The 13,339-nt window shown below is 41.4% G+C and overlaps 1 non-coding gene across 1 annotated transcript; it reads left to right on the top strand.

Annotated features, from left to right (window-relative positions):
* The first annotated feature begins 3,151 nt into the window (after nt 1–3,151).
* On the top strand, nt 3,152–3,263 carry LOC116658834. The gene has a single exon (XR_004314127.1). It is a non-coding gene; the product is annotated as a U6 spliceosomal RNA (small nuclear RNA).
* The last annotated feature ends 10,076 nt before the right edge of the window (nt 3,264–13,339 follow it).

Raw genomic sequence — 13,339 nt, 5'->3', positions numbered from 1 at the left:
CCCTGCAGGCCTTTACTGCCTCATGTCCTCCTCGGGGTCGCTCATCTTCTCCGTGTCCCCTAACTGTCAAAGCTCATGGGAGACCTGTTAGCGGCCTGTTGGCTCCTGGGCCCTGTGGTTTTACACATTGTAGCTGCCCATTTTCCTGAAAATGCCCGAGAACCATGTAGTTCTGAGCAGCAGACGTGTCACAGGTTTGGCAGAATGGCCTCATGTCCTCCTAAGGCAGGCCTTGCCTGGGGTGTCCTGTGTGGGTGTGGTTACTCAGGTTGGGGGAGGTCTGAGGGGTGAGGATGGTGCTCCCCAACAGAAAACAGAACCTTTCCAAGAAGATGAGGAAGCCCAGACTTGTTTCTATTAATACATTTATAAACTAAAGCCTTAAGGGTGAAGATTAAATTAGAAAATTTAGAAATGGATAAAATTTACTAATCTCTAGAAAAAACTGGGACAGTCAATCCCATTTCAACCATGTCCCACTCAAACCCATCTTAATTTAGCACCTTAGTATTGCCCCTGTTTCATACATGTGATTCTTGTCTGTCTAAATAACGTGTCACTTCACGAGGATGAGAACAGTATCTCATGCTCCCGCCATATCCCCACAGGAGCAACCCAGACACATACTCAGGAGGTACTTAGAAGGAAGAAAAGTCCATTTCTCAGTTGCCAGGCAATATGAGAAAATGGGAGGCGAGAGCCCTGCATTTGGGGTTGTGAGGATGCAGAGGGTTTAGGACTCTGCCTTTGAGGAACTTACTTCCGCTGGAGAAGTCACACACACACACACACACACACACACACACACACACACACACACACAAAGTGCACTTGTTCAGGCCAGTAAGGGAATAAGCATGAGTTACTTTCTACTCTAAACCGAACCTCCCTGATTGCAGCAATAACTCTCTCCGTAACGCCAACCGTCCAGCTCTCTGAATAGAAACAGAGATGCAATTGTGCGACCTTGTCAGGAAAGTTGGTCAGAGGACAAACGGCCATATTCACCCACACAGGATGTTATCTCTGCTTCTTTGCAGAGTGTTTGGCAATACAGTCTCACTGCCTGGCCAGTGCAGTGCAGGATAGTGAAGTCAGGCATCGACAAATGTTTGCAGTTTCCAGGAAGACTTGTTCCTAAACCTCTTGGGACTGGCCTTCCTGTGCAGCAAAGACCATCCTATGGGACGTCACATGGCAAGAGGGTCAGGAAACCCTTGCTTCGTAGACTCTCACATTGAGCTAATTACATGATGTGCCGAAGCAGCAGGGAAGACATTGGTTAACGTGAGTTGGCTCTCAGGAGTGGAACTGAGTGGCTGGAGGACAAAAATTGGCAGAGGAAGGAGATTTTTCCATAGTGCACCCTTATTTACTCTTTGAATTTTGAACCACATGAATGTTTCATTGAGTAGTGCTGCTGTGAACATTGGGGTGCATGTATCTTTTTGAGTTATAGTTTCACATTTTCCAGATATATACACAGGAGTGGGATTGTTGGGTCATATGATAGCTCTATTTTTAGTTTTTAAAGAATCTCCATACTGTTTTCCATAGTGGCTGCACCAGTTTACATTCCCACCAGCAGTGTAGGAGGGTGCCCTTTTCTCTACACCCTCCCAGCATTTATTGTTTGTAGACTTTTTTGACACTTAGTCTTTTTGTATTTATATTTTATTTTTATAATTTTGTTGGGAGGGTACGTAATTGGGTTTATTTATTTATTTATTAATGGAGGTGCTGGGGGTTGAACCCAAGACCTTGTGCATGCTAGGCATGTGCTCTACCACTGAGCTATACCTTCCCGCCTAACTTAGTCTTTTTTAAACTTAACAGTCCCCAGGTTCTTTGGCCAGCATGCCGTGGCCTAGTCGCCCTCTCTGCACCCACCCCAGTGCCACTTGAAACAGGGCACCTGGAGTGGAATCTAAGACTCCAGATGTGACCTGGCCGTATGCGGCCTGTGACAGTCACTCTCCTTATCCAGGATCTCCTGCTTCCAGAAACGAGACCCAAAGGGCCTCTGTGTTCCTAGCAGCCTCGTCACTTCATTCTCTCACGTTGACTTGCCACCAGCGAAAGCCTTTTTTGTCCTTTCAGTGAGAATTGCTGTTCTGACCGCTTTCCTCAGGCTGCTAATTTTTAAAAACCTATATACACAACTATATTCCTCCTTATTAAGGTTCCTCTGGCTAGATTCCAGCCAGTGACAATCTTTTTGAATCTAGATTCCATCAATTGCTAGTCCTCCCAAGTTTGGTTTTCTGGTCCTCTGTCTTTCTCTCCGCCTTGTAAATAGCAGTCAGGAGCCAAACCCCACTGTGCGGCTCTAAAGCTCTCCCTTTAGATCAATGTTCTTAAGGCCCTTTTCTTTAATCTCCGTTTTATTATGCAAACATTGAGATACACAGAGAACCAGGACTAGTAGTAACACAAACACCTGTATATCTTCCACCTATCTTCTGCAATTGTCAATATTTTACCATGTTTCCTCTATTTACATACTGTTTTGCTGAATTACCTACAAATAAAGACATCATGACTTTTTGTTTACCACTAATAGTTTATTTTATCATTTGCAGTCTCCTCCTCCCACCAAAAAAAAAATTCTCCTTCAAAAGATAATGCTGTTATCACACATAAAAAACGAATAATAATTCCTTATTGTCTTCTTTACTCTGTTCATATTCAAATTCCCCAATTTGTTTCCAACATGTTATTAAGGCTGATTTGTTCAAAGCCAAAATCAAGGTGGCAAACTGCATTTTTGACTCTTTTAATCTAAAAAACTGTACCTCAACTTCTGTTTTTCAATGCACTGCCTATCAAAGAGACCAAGATAATTGTTTTGTAGAATGCCAAAGACCTGTTTAAATACTGTCTGTCTTCATGCTGGTGATTTCCAATGCTGCTATTGGGTAAGAACCATTTATTGAATAATTATTCATTTTTCCTTTCTATTAATCAGATTCATATGTAACTACCAGTTAGAGCTTCTGGTAAGGATGAGGTAACACTCTGACCATGCTGGGTTGATACAATCACAGAGATAGATCCAAAATTGTGATGTTGATAATTGTGTAACTTTGACCAAGTCACTTAGCCCCTTTGAGTCTTGGTTTCCTGTGCTCTGTAATAAGGATAAAATTATCTGCCTCAGGAATCAGAGCAGCATGTATACCAAGGTTGGAAGGATACAGAGAAGATTAGCATGGCCCCTGCACAAGAATGACATGCAAATATGTGAAGCATTACATATTTTTAAAGCTAACCTCAAATGTATGTTTATTAGATATTGCAAAACAGCCCTTCATAAGAGGTTTCTAATTTATATTATCACCAAAAATGTATGCAAGTGCCTGTTTCCCTCAGCTTCAACAACAGTGGTAATAATTTTTTATTCTTAAACCAGTTTTAGAGACGAGAAACTATATCTCTGTGTAACTGAAACTTATATTTCTCTAATTATGAGATCAAACATTTGCAACATGTCTAAGGGCCATTTTTATATGTTTTTTATAAATTGTTCAGCTTTTAAACTTCATGACCCATTAATTTTTAAATAATAAAAGATTTAATTATCCAAATGGCAAAAAAATAAATTCCTACAGTGATTGATACGATAGCACTCATGGTTTCCATTTAGAGTCTCTGAGCGCAGGAGCCAACATGTGTTTTCATTTAACATTTGGAACTCTAACTCTTTAACATTTATCAAACCCTGTATGCTGGTAAGGAGGGTGGTCAGATGAGCATTTATTGTGTCCCCTCCTCCATGCTCCACACTGTTCACAGTTCATGTTTCATCTTGACAGGAACCCTACAAAAGCAGTAGGGTTAGAATCCCTATTGCATGAATGAGGAAATCAAACTCACAAAGGTTGAATAACTTGCCCAGGTTCACACCAAGTTGGCGTTAAACTGAGGTCTTTCTTTTTTTTTTTTTTTTCTTTAACTTATTAATTTTTTTCTTACAATCTTCATTTCCCACTGGGCCTCGTTCTTGCAGGCACTTCCAAAAGGCCCAGGCCTAGGTTACTAATATGCTGTCTTCCCTTTGTCTTAAAAGTAATGCAGTAAGAAATTTTGAGACTGAAATTTCCTCCCCACTGGAGTTGTGCCAGGGACTTTGCCGCAGAGTCTGGCTGCCCAGAGACCAGATGAAAACCTGAAACAGTGAAGGCAAACAGAACGATGCAAAGATTTATTCTTTGCTGGGTCTTTCCGAGCACATAGTTGAAGCTCCTTCCACTACCCTACTCTGCCTCTTTGATTGTGAACAGTGCCCATTTCTTGTTCAACACAATATGTCTCAGATGTCCTACCAATCAGTCGCCTCAACCTTGTCACAGTTAAGTCCAAAATGGCAGTTCCCCTGGGGAATCCTCTACCTTCTGAGGAATAAAACTGGCTGCACACCAAGCCCAGCCAAGCCTCGTCCTGTTGGGTTTTCCCAGGGTGGGGAATGCCACGTGCTCGCTCCAGGCAGAGGCCTCTGTCCTGTCAGCCTGTTAGACATTCAGTGTCATTGGAATGTGTCATTGGAACATGTCATGTCTTTGGAATGGGAAGGGAGGGAGGGGCCAGCAGGAGCCAGGTTCTGGCATGAAACTTGCCCACCAGGGTGGACAAGGCTCGGGAGGTGGATGGTAGGGGGTAGGAAGGCAGACTGGACCCAAGAGCATGGCAGAGTCAGTGAGCAGGTCTTCTAGCAGTCAGCCCTGGTGTTTTGGCCAGCAGTCGGAACCCAGACAAAGTGGAAGAGAGGAGCAGTGGGGAGGGAGGTGGTTGGGAACGTCAGGGGCAGGAGTTTATCACCCTGGAAGGCTGATTATCTATGGGAAATCCTGGTCACCAAACAAGTTTCAAAGGTCTGCGCCAGGAGGGAATCTGGCCAGAGCAGAACTAGGAAGCTCAGGGATTCCCTGGAGGAACAGATGATGATCTATGGGGGAAGAGCGCAGTTAGACGTTGCTTTCAGTATTGTAATATTGTGCATACACACACATTTAAAATAAAATATTCTTAGTGTGTTGAAATAGAAAATAATGAAAATAAATCTGGGGGGAGGGTATAGCTCAGTGGTAGAGCACATGCTTAGCATGCACAAGGTCCTTGGTTCAATGCCCAGTACCTCCATTAAAAAAATAAATAAATAAACCTAATTACCTCTGCCCTCAAAAAAATGTTTAAAAAGAATAAAACACAAGAATTAAAAAAAGAATAATATTTTTAAAAAAGAAAATAAATCTGAACAAAGTTCTTTTAGCTGGTGAGGGTATACAGAAACTAGACTCTAGCTAAAAACTGTTATCTTTTGCATGTTAGTGACTTTCAAGGGGGTGTGAAATTTTTATGTTAAAAGAGAAGGTATCAGTTTCAATATTGAGAAACCCTTGGAAAGTAGAAAAGAAATAAGGAGTCCAGTTCTGGGCGTGGGTTTTGTTGCCCACAAGGGCAATGAGCTAGCCTAGGGGTTCCCTCCCTTTGATTTACTTTATTTATTATTATTTTTTTTATTCGGTTTCCTTTTCAGTGCAGTGATCATTTCTTCTCATACCTATTCTGAGGTGGAACTAAAGAAATATGTGTGTATGGCCAGATAATCTTACTAATATTCAGGCCTGATCTTTAAAATCTTGTTATTGTAATTAAGCTCTGTGTAGGATCCAGGGGGAATTGACAACGCTGCTCTTTGATGCCCTTTGTGAAGTTCCTAGAAGGAAGTTATCATTTTCATGTGCGTGTTAGAAGTTGTTCTCCAAGCGTTCTTTAACTTGGCTGAAAACCAAAAAAAGGGGTGGGGGGAAAGCTTCTATTTCATCAGGGACTTTTGAGTTATAAGAAATGAACAATAGTTTTTCTCACTAGGAAAAGAAAGGTGATTTCCTTCACTCAGTGGAATATTAAGTTTGAGAATCTCATTCCCTGGAGAGGTTTAAGAGTCTGGTAGATGGGCTGGATCTGTGCTGTCCATGAGTTCAGTGGGGACCAGTTGATCTTTGGTGATGGGGAATGGTTGGGTTACTCTCTCAGTCTTTGGATTCCACAATGAAATGAAGATTCACCAGGACTAGTTCTAGATTCTTTAAGTGTAATATGTGTAAATTATTATAGTATATAAATTAAAAAACTCCTATAAAAGTAAACTGCAACATTTTGAACATTTTATATTACTAAGACTTTATTGCTTAAAGGACTTTAAATAAGGTAAAACAAGATGTTTTTTCCTTTAAGTTGAAAGAAAAAGAAACAGGTGAGAAAAATAAAGAATGAGGAAATGGAGGAAGAGAGGAAGAAAAGAAGACGTGAGGGGTTCTGGGTGTACAGAGAGACACGAGGGACAGGAGTAAGTTTTCCATTGATTTAAAACATTACTTTTTAATCTTGTTGGTTCTAGAGTCCTTACTGATTATGAAGATAATCCAAATGAATGAATCTGTAACCAGTTCATAGATATGGTCATTTAAAAATTTTTTAATTCAATTTTTTAAGCTAAAAATAAATTCACCCATTTCTCCCACTGCCCATCACCCCTTGCTTCTTGTAACCACCAATCTGTTCTCTGTATCTATGAGCTTGAGTTGCTTTTTTTTTTTTCAGATTCCTAATGAAAAAGAGATCATATGGTATTTGTCTTTCTCTGTCTAACTTATTTCATTTAGCATAATGCCCTCTAGGTCCACCCATGTTGCAAATGGCAAGATTTCATTCTTTTTTATGGCTGAATAATACTCCTCTGTGTGTGTGTGTTTGGGGGTTGTATCTCACAATTTCTTTATCCAGTCATCTATCAATGGACACTTAGGTTGTTTCCATATCTTGGCTATTGTAAATAATGTTGCAGTGAACATGGGGGTGCAGATACATTTTCAAGTTAGTTTTTATTTTCTTCAGATAAATACCCAGAAGTAGAATTACTGGATCCTAGGGTACTTCTATTTTTAGTTTTTTGAGGAACCTCCAGACTGTTTCTCATAGTGGCTGCACCAATTTACATTTCTACTAACAGTGCACAAGAGTTCCCTTTCTCCACATTCTCATTGATACTTGTTATTTCATGTTTTTTTTGGATAATAGCCATTCTGACAGGTGTGAAGTGATATCTCATTGTGGTTTTGATATGCATTTCCTTGGTGATTAATGATGTTTAGCATCTTTTCATACACCTGTTAGCCATCTGTATGTCTTCTCTGGAAAAATGTCTATTCAATGAAAATTTTTTAATTGGGTTGTTTGTTTTCTATTGAGTTGTATGAGGTTTTTTTTTTTTTTTTTTTACATATTTTGGATATTAACGCCTTATCGGATATATGATTTGCAATTATTTTCTCCCATTCAGTAGGTTGCATTTCCATTTTGTTATTGATTTCCTTTGCTCTGCAGAAGCTTTTTAGTTTGATGTGGCCCTACTTGTTTTTTTTTGCTTTTGGTGTCAGATTCGAAAAATCATCTCCAAGACTGTTGTCAAGGACCTCACTGCCTATGTTTTCTTCTAGGAGTTTATGGTTTCAAGTATTACACTTAAGCCTTTAATCCATTCTGAGTTAATTTTGGTATGGAATAAGATAGTGGACCAGCTTCATTCTTTTGCTTGTGGCCGCCCAGTTTTCTCAACACTATTTATTAAAGAGACTGTCCTCTTTTCATTGTATGTTCTTGGCTTCTTTGTTGTGAATTAATTGACCATACATGCAAGGGTTTCTTCTGGGCTCTCTATTCTGTTCCACTGACCTATGTCATTTGCTTTACTTTAATTCAGTGAACATTCCCTGAAAACCTCCTAAGCCACAGGCATTGTGTTGGGTGCTGTGGGTCTCACAGTGACTACAACTGTTTTCTGCTCTTGAGAAGTTTGTGATCTAATTGGGCAGTGGAGGTAGGTTGACAGATAATCACAATAAAATGTTAGAAGTGCTCTGAGAGAGGTGTGCATGGGGCGGTAGGAGGGGTGGGGAAGGGCAGAGAGGGTTTCCTAAAAGAATTGTCCATAAGCTAATTTTAAAGAGCACTCGGTATTGGATCTAGTGAAAAGGGGCAGCCTCTAAAAGGGGGTGAGGAACCATAGACGTTATAAGCTCAGGCTCTTTACTCACGCTGGTTGAGTTTCCTCATCTGTAGCAGCAAGATAGTGAGATACCTCACGGGGTTGCCATAGGATTAAATGAAGTAATTATGTACAGCACCTTGGCATGTAGCTCTCAGTAAATATAAATGATTAATTCATGTGAAATGCAATATGACCTGATGGATTGGAAGTTGTGTTTGGAGGCCTCTTATTTTAGGATTGTTTCTATGCTCATTTTCTTCTCATGCTAATGTAAGTTTTTTTTTCTTTCACTTGGAAAATATTGCACAAGAATCAACAAAGGTGATTTATTGAGGAACGGACAAATAAATTAGAAATGTGGCAGTGTTGGTTTTAAAAGGGGTTTATGTTTACCAAGAAGATATCTCAGGCCAATCCAACATTTGCCCTCATTCATTCATTCATTCATTCAATACTTGAGCTCCTATGGTATACCGGGCACTGCACTTTATGGAAGTCTTACAGAGATGATTTATACATGGTGCTTTTCTGTAGGAGCTCACAGTCCAGGAAGAGAGACAACACGGAACCAAAGCATCACACCATCTTATGACAAGTGTGATCTTAAAGCCATGTGCAAAATACCAGTTATGATATTTGGCTGTGTAACACACACTCGGCTGGAGGAAAGCAGATCAGAACTGGGTCTGAGAAGGAACAAACTTTGGCAGCTGAGTGGAAGGAGGGAACACCAGTTGGAAAGAGATCAGTTCGAGGCTTCTGCAATAATCCAGGCAAGGATGGTAAATCTCAGTAGTGTCTGGCCAAGGTCTAGCTATGGTCTGGTAGTTCCTAGCTGTGGGCTAGTTACGGTCTGGCCCTGTGAAGAGAGATCGGAACTGGAGGGTCACATATAGGAGTCATCAGTCTAAAGGTGGTATTTGAAGCCATGGGCCCAATGAGCTAATTCAAGGAGATGGTGTCATGGTGCAGTGTGAAGACAGAGGGATCCATGTGGGCAGGGCTGGAGAATATCAGCAAGTAAAGAATAAGAAATAGAAGGAAGAAGGGTAAACTGGGAAGAAACTAGAATAAGTTGTCCCAGAAACCAAGAAAGGTACAGGAGGCAGAACATTACCAAATGGTTCCAAATGGCACAGAGAAGTCAGGCAGGAAAGGAGTGACAAGAAGTCACCAGATTCCATAACTAAGATGCTGGGGGTACGTTCAACTGGATTACAGTGAGTTGAAGAAAGGAGTTTGGTGATGAGGACAACAGGCAAGCGTGAAGAGAAGGTCTCTTTAACGTGGGAGAGTCAGAGTGTATTTGGGGCAAAGCCCGTGGGCACCTAAGCCTTCTACTGCTTTGTTTCTATTCACTGCTTTTAATATAAGAAATTTTATAAAATATTTGTCATCGCTTAGGAATCTCATGGAGAGCATTTAGAAAGTGCATCTCTTTGTGTTACCTGAACCCTCCCTGCTCCCTCCAGACGGGCCCTTCTCCCTGCCCTCAGCACACCCACACCGGGCCCTTCTCCCTGCCCTCAGCACACCCACACCGGAAGCTCAGGGCTGCAAGGGGAAGTGCAGGGAAGCCCGCTCTCCCGCTCAGGGCCCTCCTCCAGTGTCCTGCCCTCTGCCCACTTCCAATCCTCCTCACACAACAGCTCCCCTCCTCCCTGACGCACTGTTTTCATGACCTGGCTCCCACCTCTGGTATCTCTGAACCTCAGACTGTTTGCTTTGAGCCTGGTAGCCGGACCTCCTCAGCGCTGCAAACTCAGGCCTGAGCCCCAGAACACCAGTGGCAGTGCCAACAGTGACCCATCACCTATTCATTCATTGAGTATGTATTCGTTAAGCTCCTAGTATGAGTTAGGTACTCTTCTAGGCCCTGGAAGATGTTGCTGAGCAAGGAAGCCAAGTTCTTGCCCTTAGTGGAATTTACATTTAGAAGACGAGATAAAGAATAAATAAGTTCTTGCAGGGAAGGAACGCGGATCCACACACTTTGAACTGTAGTTCCACTCTGTAAACTCTTGGAGCCACTCTCCTAGCTGTGCCCGGGTCTTTGATGTGCTGCCCTAAGGTACAAGGTCTCACTACTGTCACATCTCTTCCCCAGGCTCCAAACGTACCCAGTCACTAATAATAATAATAATGGAATTGTATCGGTCAAGTCAGATTCTTATTCTTTTCTGATTGACTGTAAATAATGAACTACTCTTTTCATTTGCTCCCACGTCCCTTTTCAGTGGCTCTTTCCCCTGCTGTGGTGCCCTCATTCCATATACCCATCTCACCCCATCTCATATTCCATTCCCAAAGTGCTAGACTTTGTAACTGATTACTGTATGCCACCCAATCTCAGATACCACCAATGAAAAGATGTACCATTATTGTATTTACTGGTAAAGAAAAAACACCCAAGATGAAGACCATAAGGAGACCCCTACATAAAACTGAGACATCAAAGGGCCACAGCTTCAATACAGAGGTAAACAAGAAATAAACACGCAGAGAGAGACAGTAAAAAAAGAAAACGTGAATGCCTCACTCTGGGCACTGACGGAGAAAGGGTGAAAAACACCTCAACTGAGAAATGAAACTAGAAGCTGGCACTCATACGAGGGGTCCAAGTTCACACTGCTAGTGGCCCAAATGGTCTCTGAGAATTTAATGATGTCAGGGTGATCAACAGAAGCAAAAGAGCCTATGTTTTCCTCTAGGAGGTATCACCTCACACCAGTCAGAATGGCCGTCATTCAAAAATCCACAAATGACAAATGCTGGAGAGGCTGTGGAGAAAGGGGAACCCTCCTACACTGCTGGTGGGAATGCAGTTTGGTGCAGCCACTATGGAAAACAGTGTGGAGATTCCTCAAAAGACTAGGAATAGACTTACCATATGACCCAGGAATCCCACTCCTGGGCTTGTATCCAGAAGGAAATCTACTTCAGGATGACACCTGCACCCCAATGTTCATAGCAGCACTATTTACAATAGCCAAAACATGGAAACAGCCTAAATGTCCATCAACAGGTGACTGGATAAAGAAGAGGTGGTATATTTATACAATGGAATACTACTCAGCCATAAAAACCGACAACATAATGCCATTTGCAGCAACATGGATGCTTCTGGAGAATGTCATTCTAAGTGAAGTAAGCCAGAAAGAGAAAGAAAAATACCATATGAGATCGCTCATATGTGGAATCTAAAAAACAAAAACAAAAACAAACAAACAAAAACAAAGCGTAAATAAAGGACAGAAATAGACTCACAGACAGAGAATACAGACTTGTGGTTACCAGCGGGATGGAGGGTGGGAAGGGATAGACTGGGATTTCAAAGTTGTAGAAGAGACTACACTGTATAGCACAGGGAAATATACACAAAATGTTATGATAACTCACAGAGAAAAAAATGTGACAATGAGTGTGTATATGTCCATGAATGACTGAAAAATTGTGCTGAACACTGGAATTTGACACAACATTGTAAAATGATTATAAATCAATAAAAAAATGTTAAAAAATAAATAAATAAAGTATCAGAACTTGAAAAAAAAAAAACAGAAGCAAAAGAGAATTCTTACAACCAGGGTTCTCAGTGCCCAGATGCGATCATCAAAATCAGCACATCCCAATACACCCAAAGGACACCGGGCGTCCTCTAGACTTCACCGCCTACTGGACTATCGTCTCTTTCCTGTGAATTTAAATAATGAAAACAACATATTGTCTCCTGTGACCACTCCAGAATTACAGATGGAAGAACTAAGGCTTATAGAGCACATTAACCAAGGCACTGGGAGGCTCACTTAGTGCTCCCCAAAGCCATTTCTTTTTCCCTGAAAGATCAGAACTTGTCTGTGTCTGGCACCTTAGGCGCTTCCTGAAGTGAGGGAGGCCTGGATGGGAACTTTTATCAAGTATCACGCTGGCGTCTACAGACCTAAGTATCAGCTGCTGGAGCCGTGAGTCCTAGTTACTGATAGAACCTCCCTAGAGGCTAACTCTGGGCTTCACAGCTGGAAGTTACAGATGGTGGTAAAGGTCTTGAGAGGAAACGCTAACACTATTGTAAAACAGGAACTAGGTAGAAAGGGTAAAATTCTGGGTATTTTTTCTAACCAGAAGGAATTACAGAGGTCATCTTGTTCAATTCCTCAGGCCATCTGGCAGGGCTGCTATCATATCAGATTTTTGCATGGCTCAATGTTTTGCATAAACTCTGTTTAAATGCCACCTCCTCAGGGAAGACGCCTCATTGTTAATAACCTACCTACAACCCCCGATGCTCAATCTTTGTTCTGCTTCTTTTAGTCATAGCAATTATTACTAACTTATCTTGTCTGAAGTAAGTAGTTTGTTAATTTGTTTTTTCTGTCGTCTCTCACAAGTTGTTCAACCAACCTAGAGCCAGAACAGTACCCAGCCTAAAACAGAAACTCAGAAATATTTGTTGAATGACTGAATAAATTGATGATGAAAATAATGACAAGGGCTATAATTATTTCAATTTCAGACACATAAAATTCCACACCTGGTTTAGACTAGGTTCTAAGTGGTGCGTTTTCTCTGAGGAGTTAGCTCTGATTCTTCCGTATCCCAGCTCTTACCATGCAAGGCTCTCTGGGTGAAAGAATGTATATCCTGTACCCCTTCATGATGAGACACTCTCATTATCTGGAGAAGTGACAAGGCTGATCATCAGGGAATAATGTGATTAACTCAAAAAATGCTGGGAAGTACAAATAGATTTTCTATGATATGAAAATTGAAAGAAATGAAAGATTTAAAGGTTTAAAATAACATTTTTACAATGAAAAGTAGAAAAATCACCAAGACTGGGAAGGGAACAGAGGGGACTTTTAAGGAAGAAGGAAAGATTCAAGATGTCATGGTTTCTGTCCATGCTCCTCTCATCTCCGCTGTTAAGCAACCAAAGGAGTTTATAAAGTCTTCTTCCAAGATAGCTTTGAAAATAAGAGCCCTTTCTCTTTGACTAGAGAGTGCCTGTGATCTCCTCCCAGAAGGAGAGGGAAACCAGGTGGCCTTCCCAGCGTCTTCCAGCCAGAATACCTCATGGTATTCTGAATTTGGACACCTGGAAAACTATTCATTTGTTGTTCAGCAAACATTTACAAAGTGCCTCTAAGGACCAGAGGAGGGTCAGTATCCTTCGGTTGCAAATGACAGAAACTCAATTCATACAATTTTTAAAAAAAGGAAGTGCACTTAAAGGATCCTGTGTTTTCTCCCAGAGCGACTGAGCCACAAAAATGGCATGAATGTGCAGAC

This window comes from Camelus ferus, chromosome 21 (assembly GCF_009834535.1).
Source record: "Camelus ferus isolate YT-003-E chromosome 21, BCGSAC_Cfer_1.0, whole genome shotgun sequence".
NCBI lineage: Eukaryota > Metazoa > Chordata > Mammalia > Artiodactyla > Camelidae > Camelus > Camelus ferus.
This window is presented reverse-complemented; position numbering and strand designations above follow the sequence as displayed.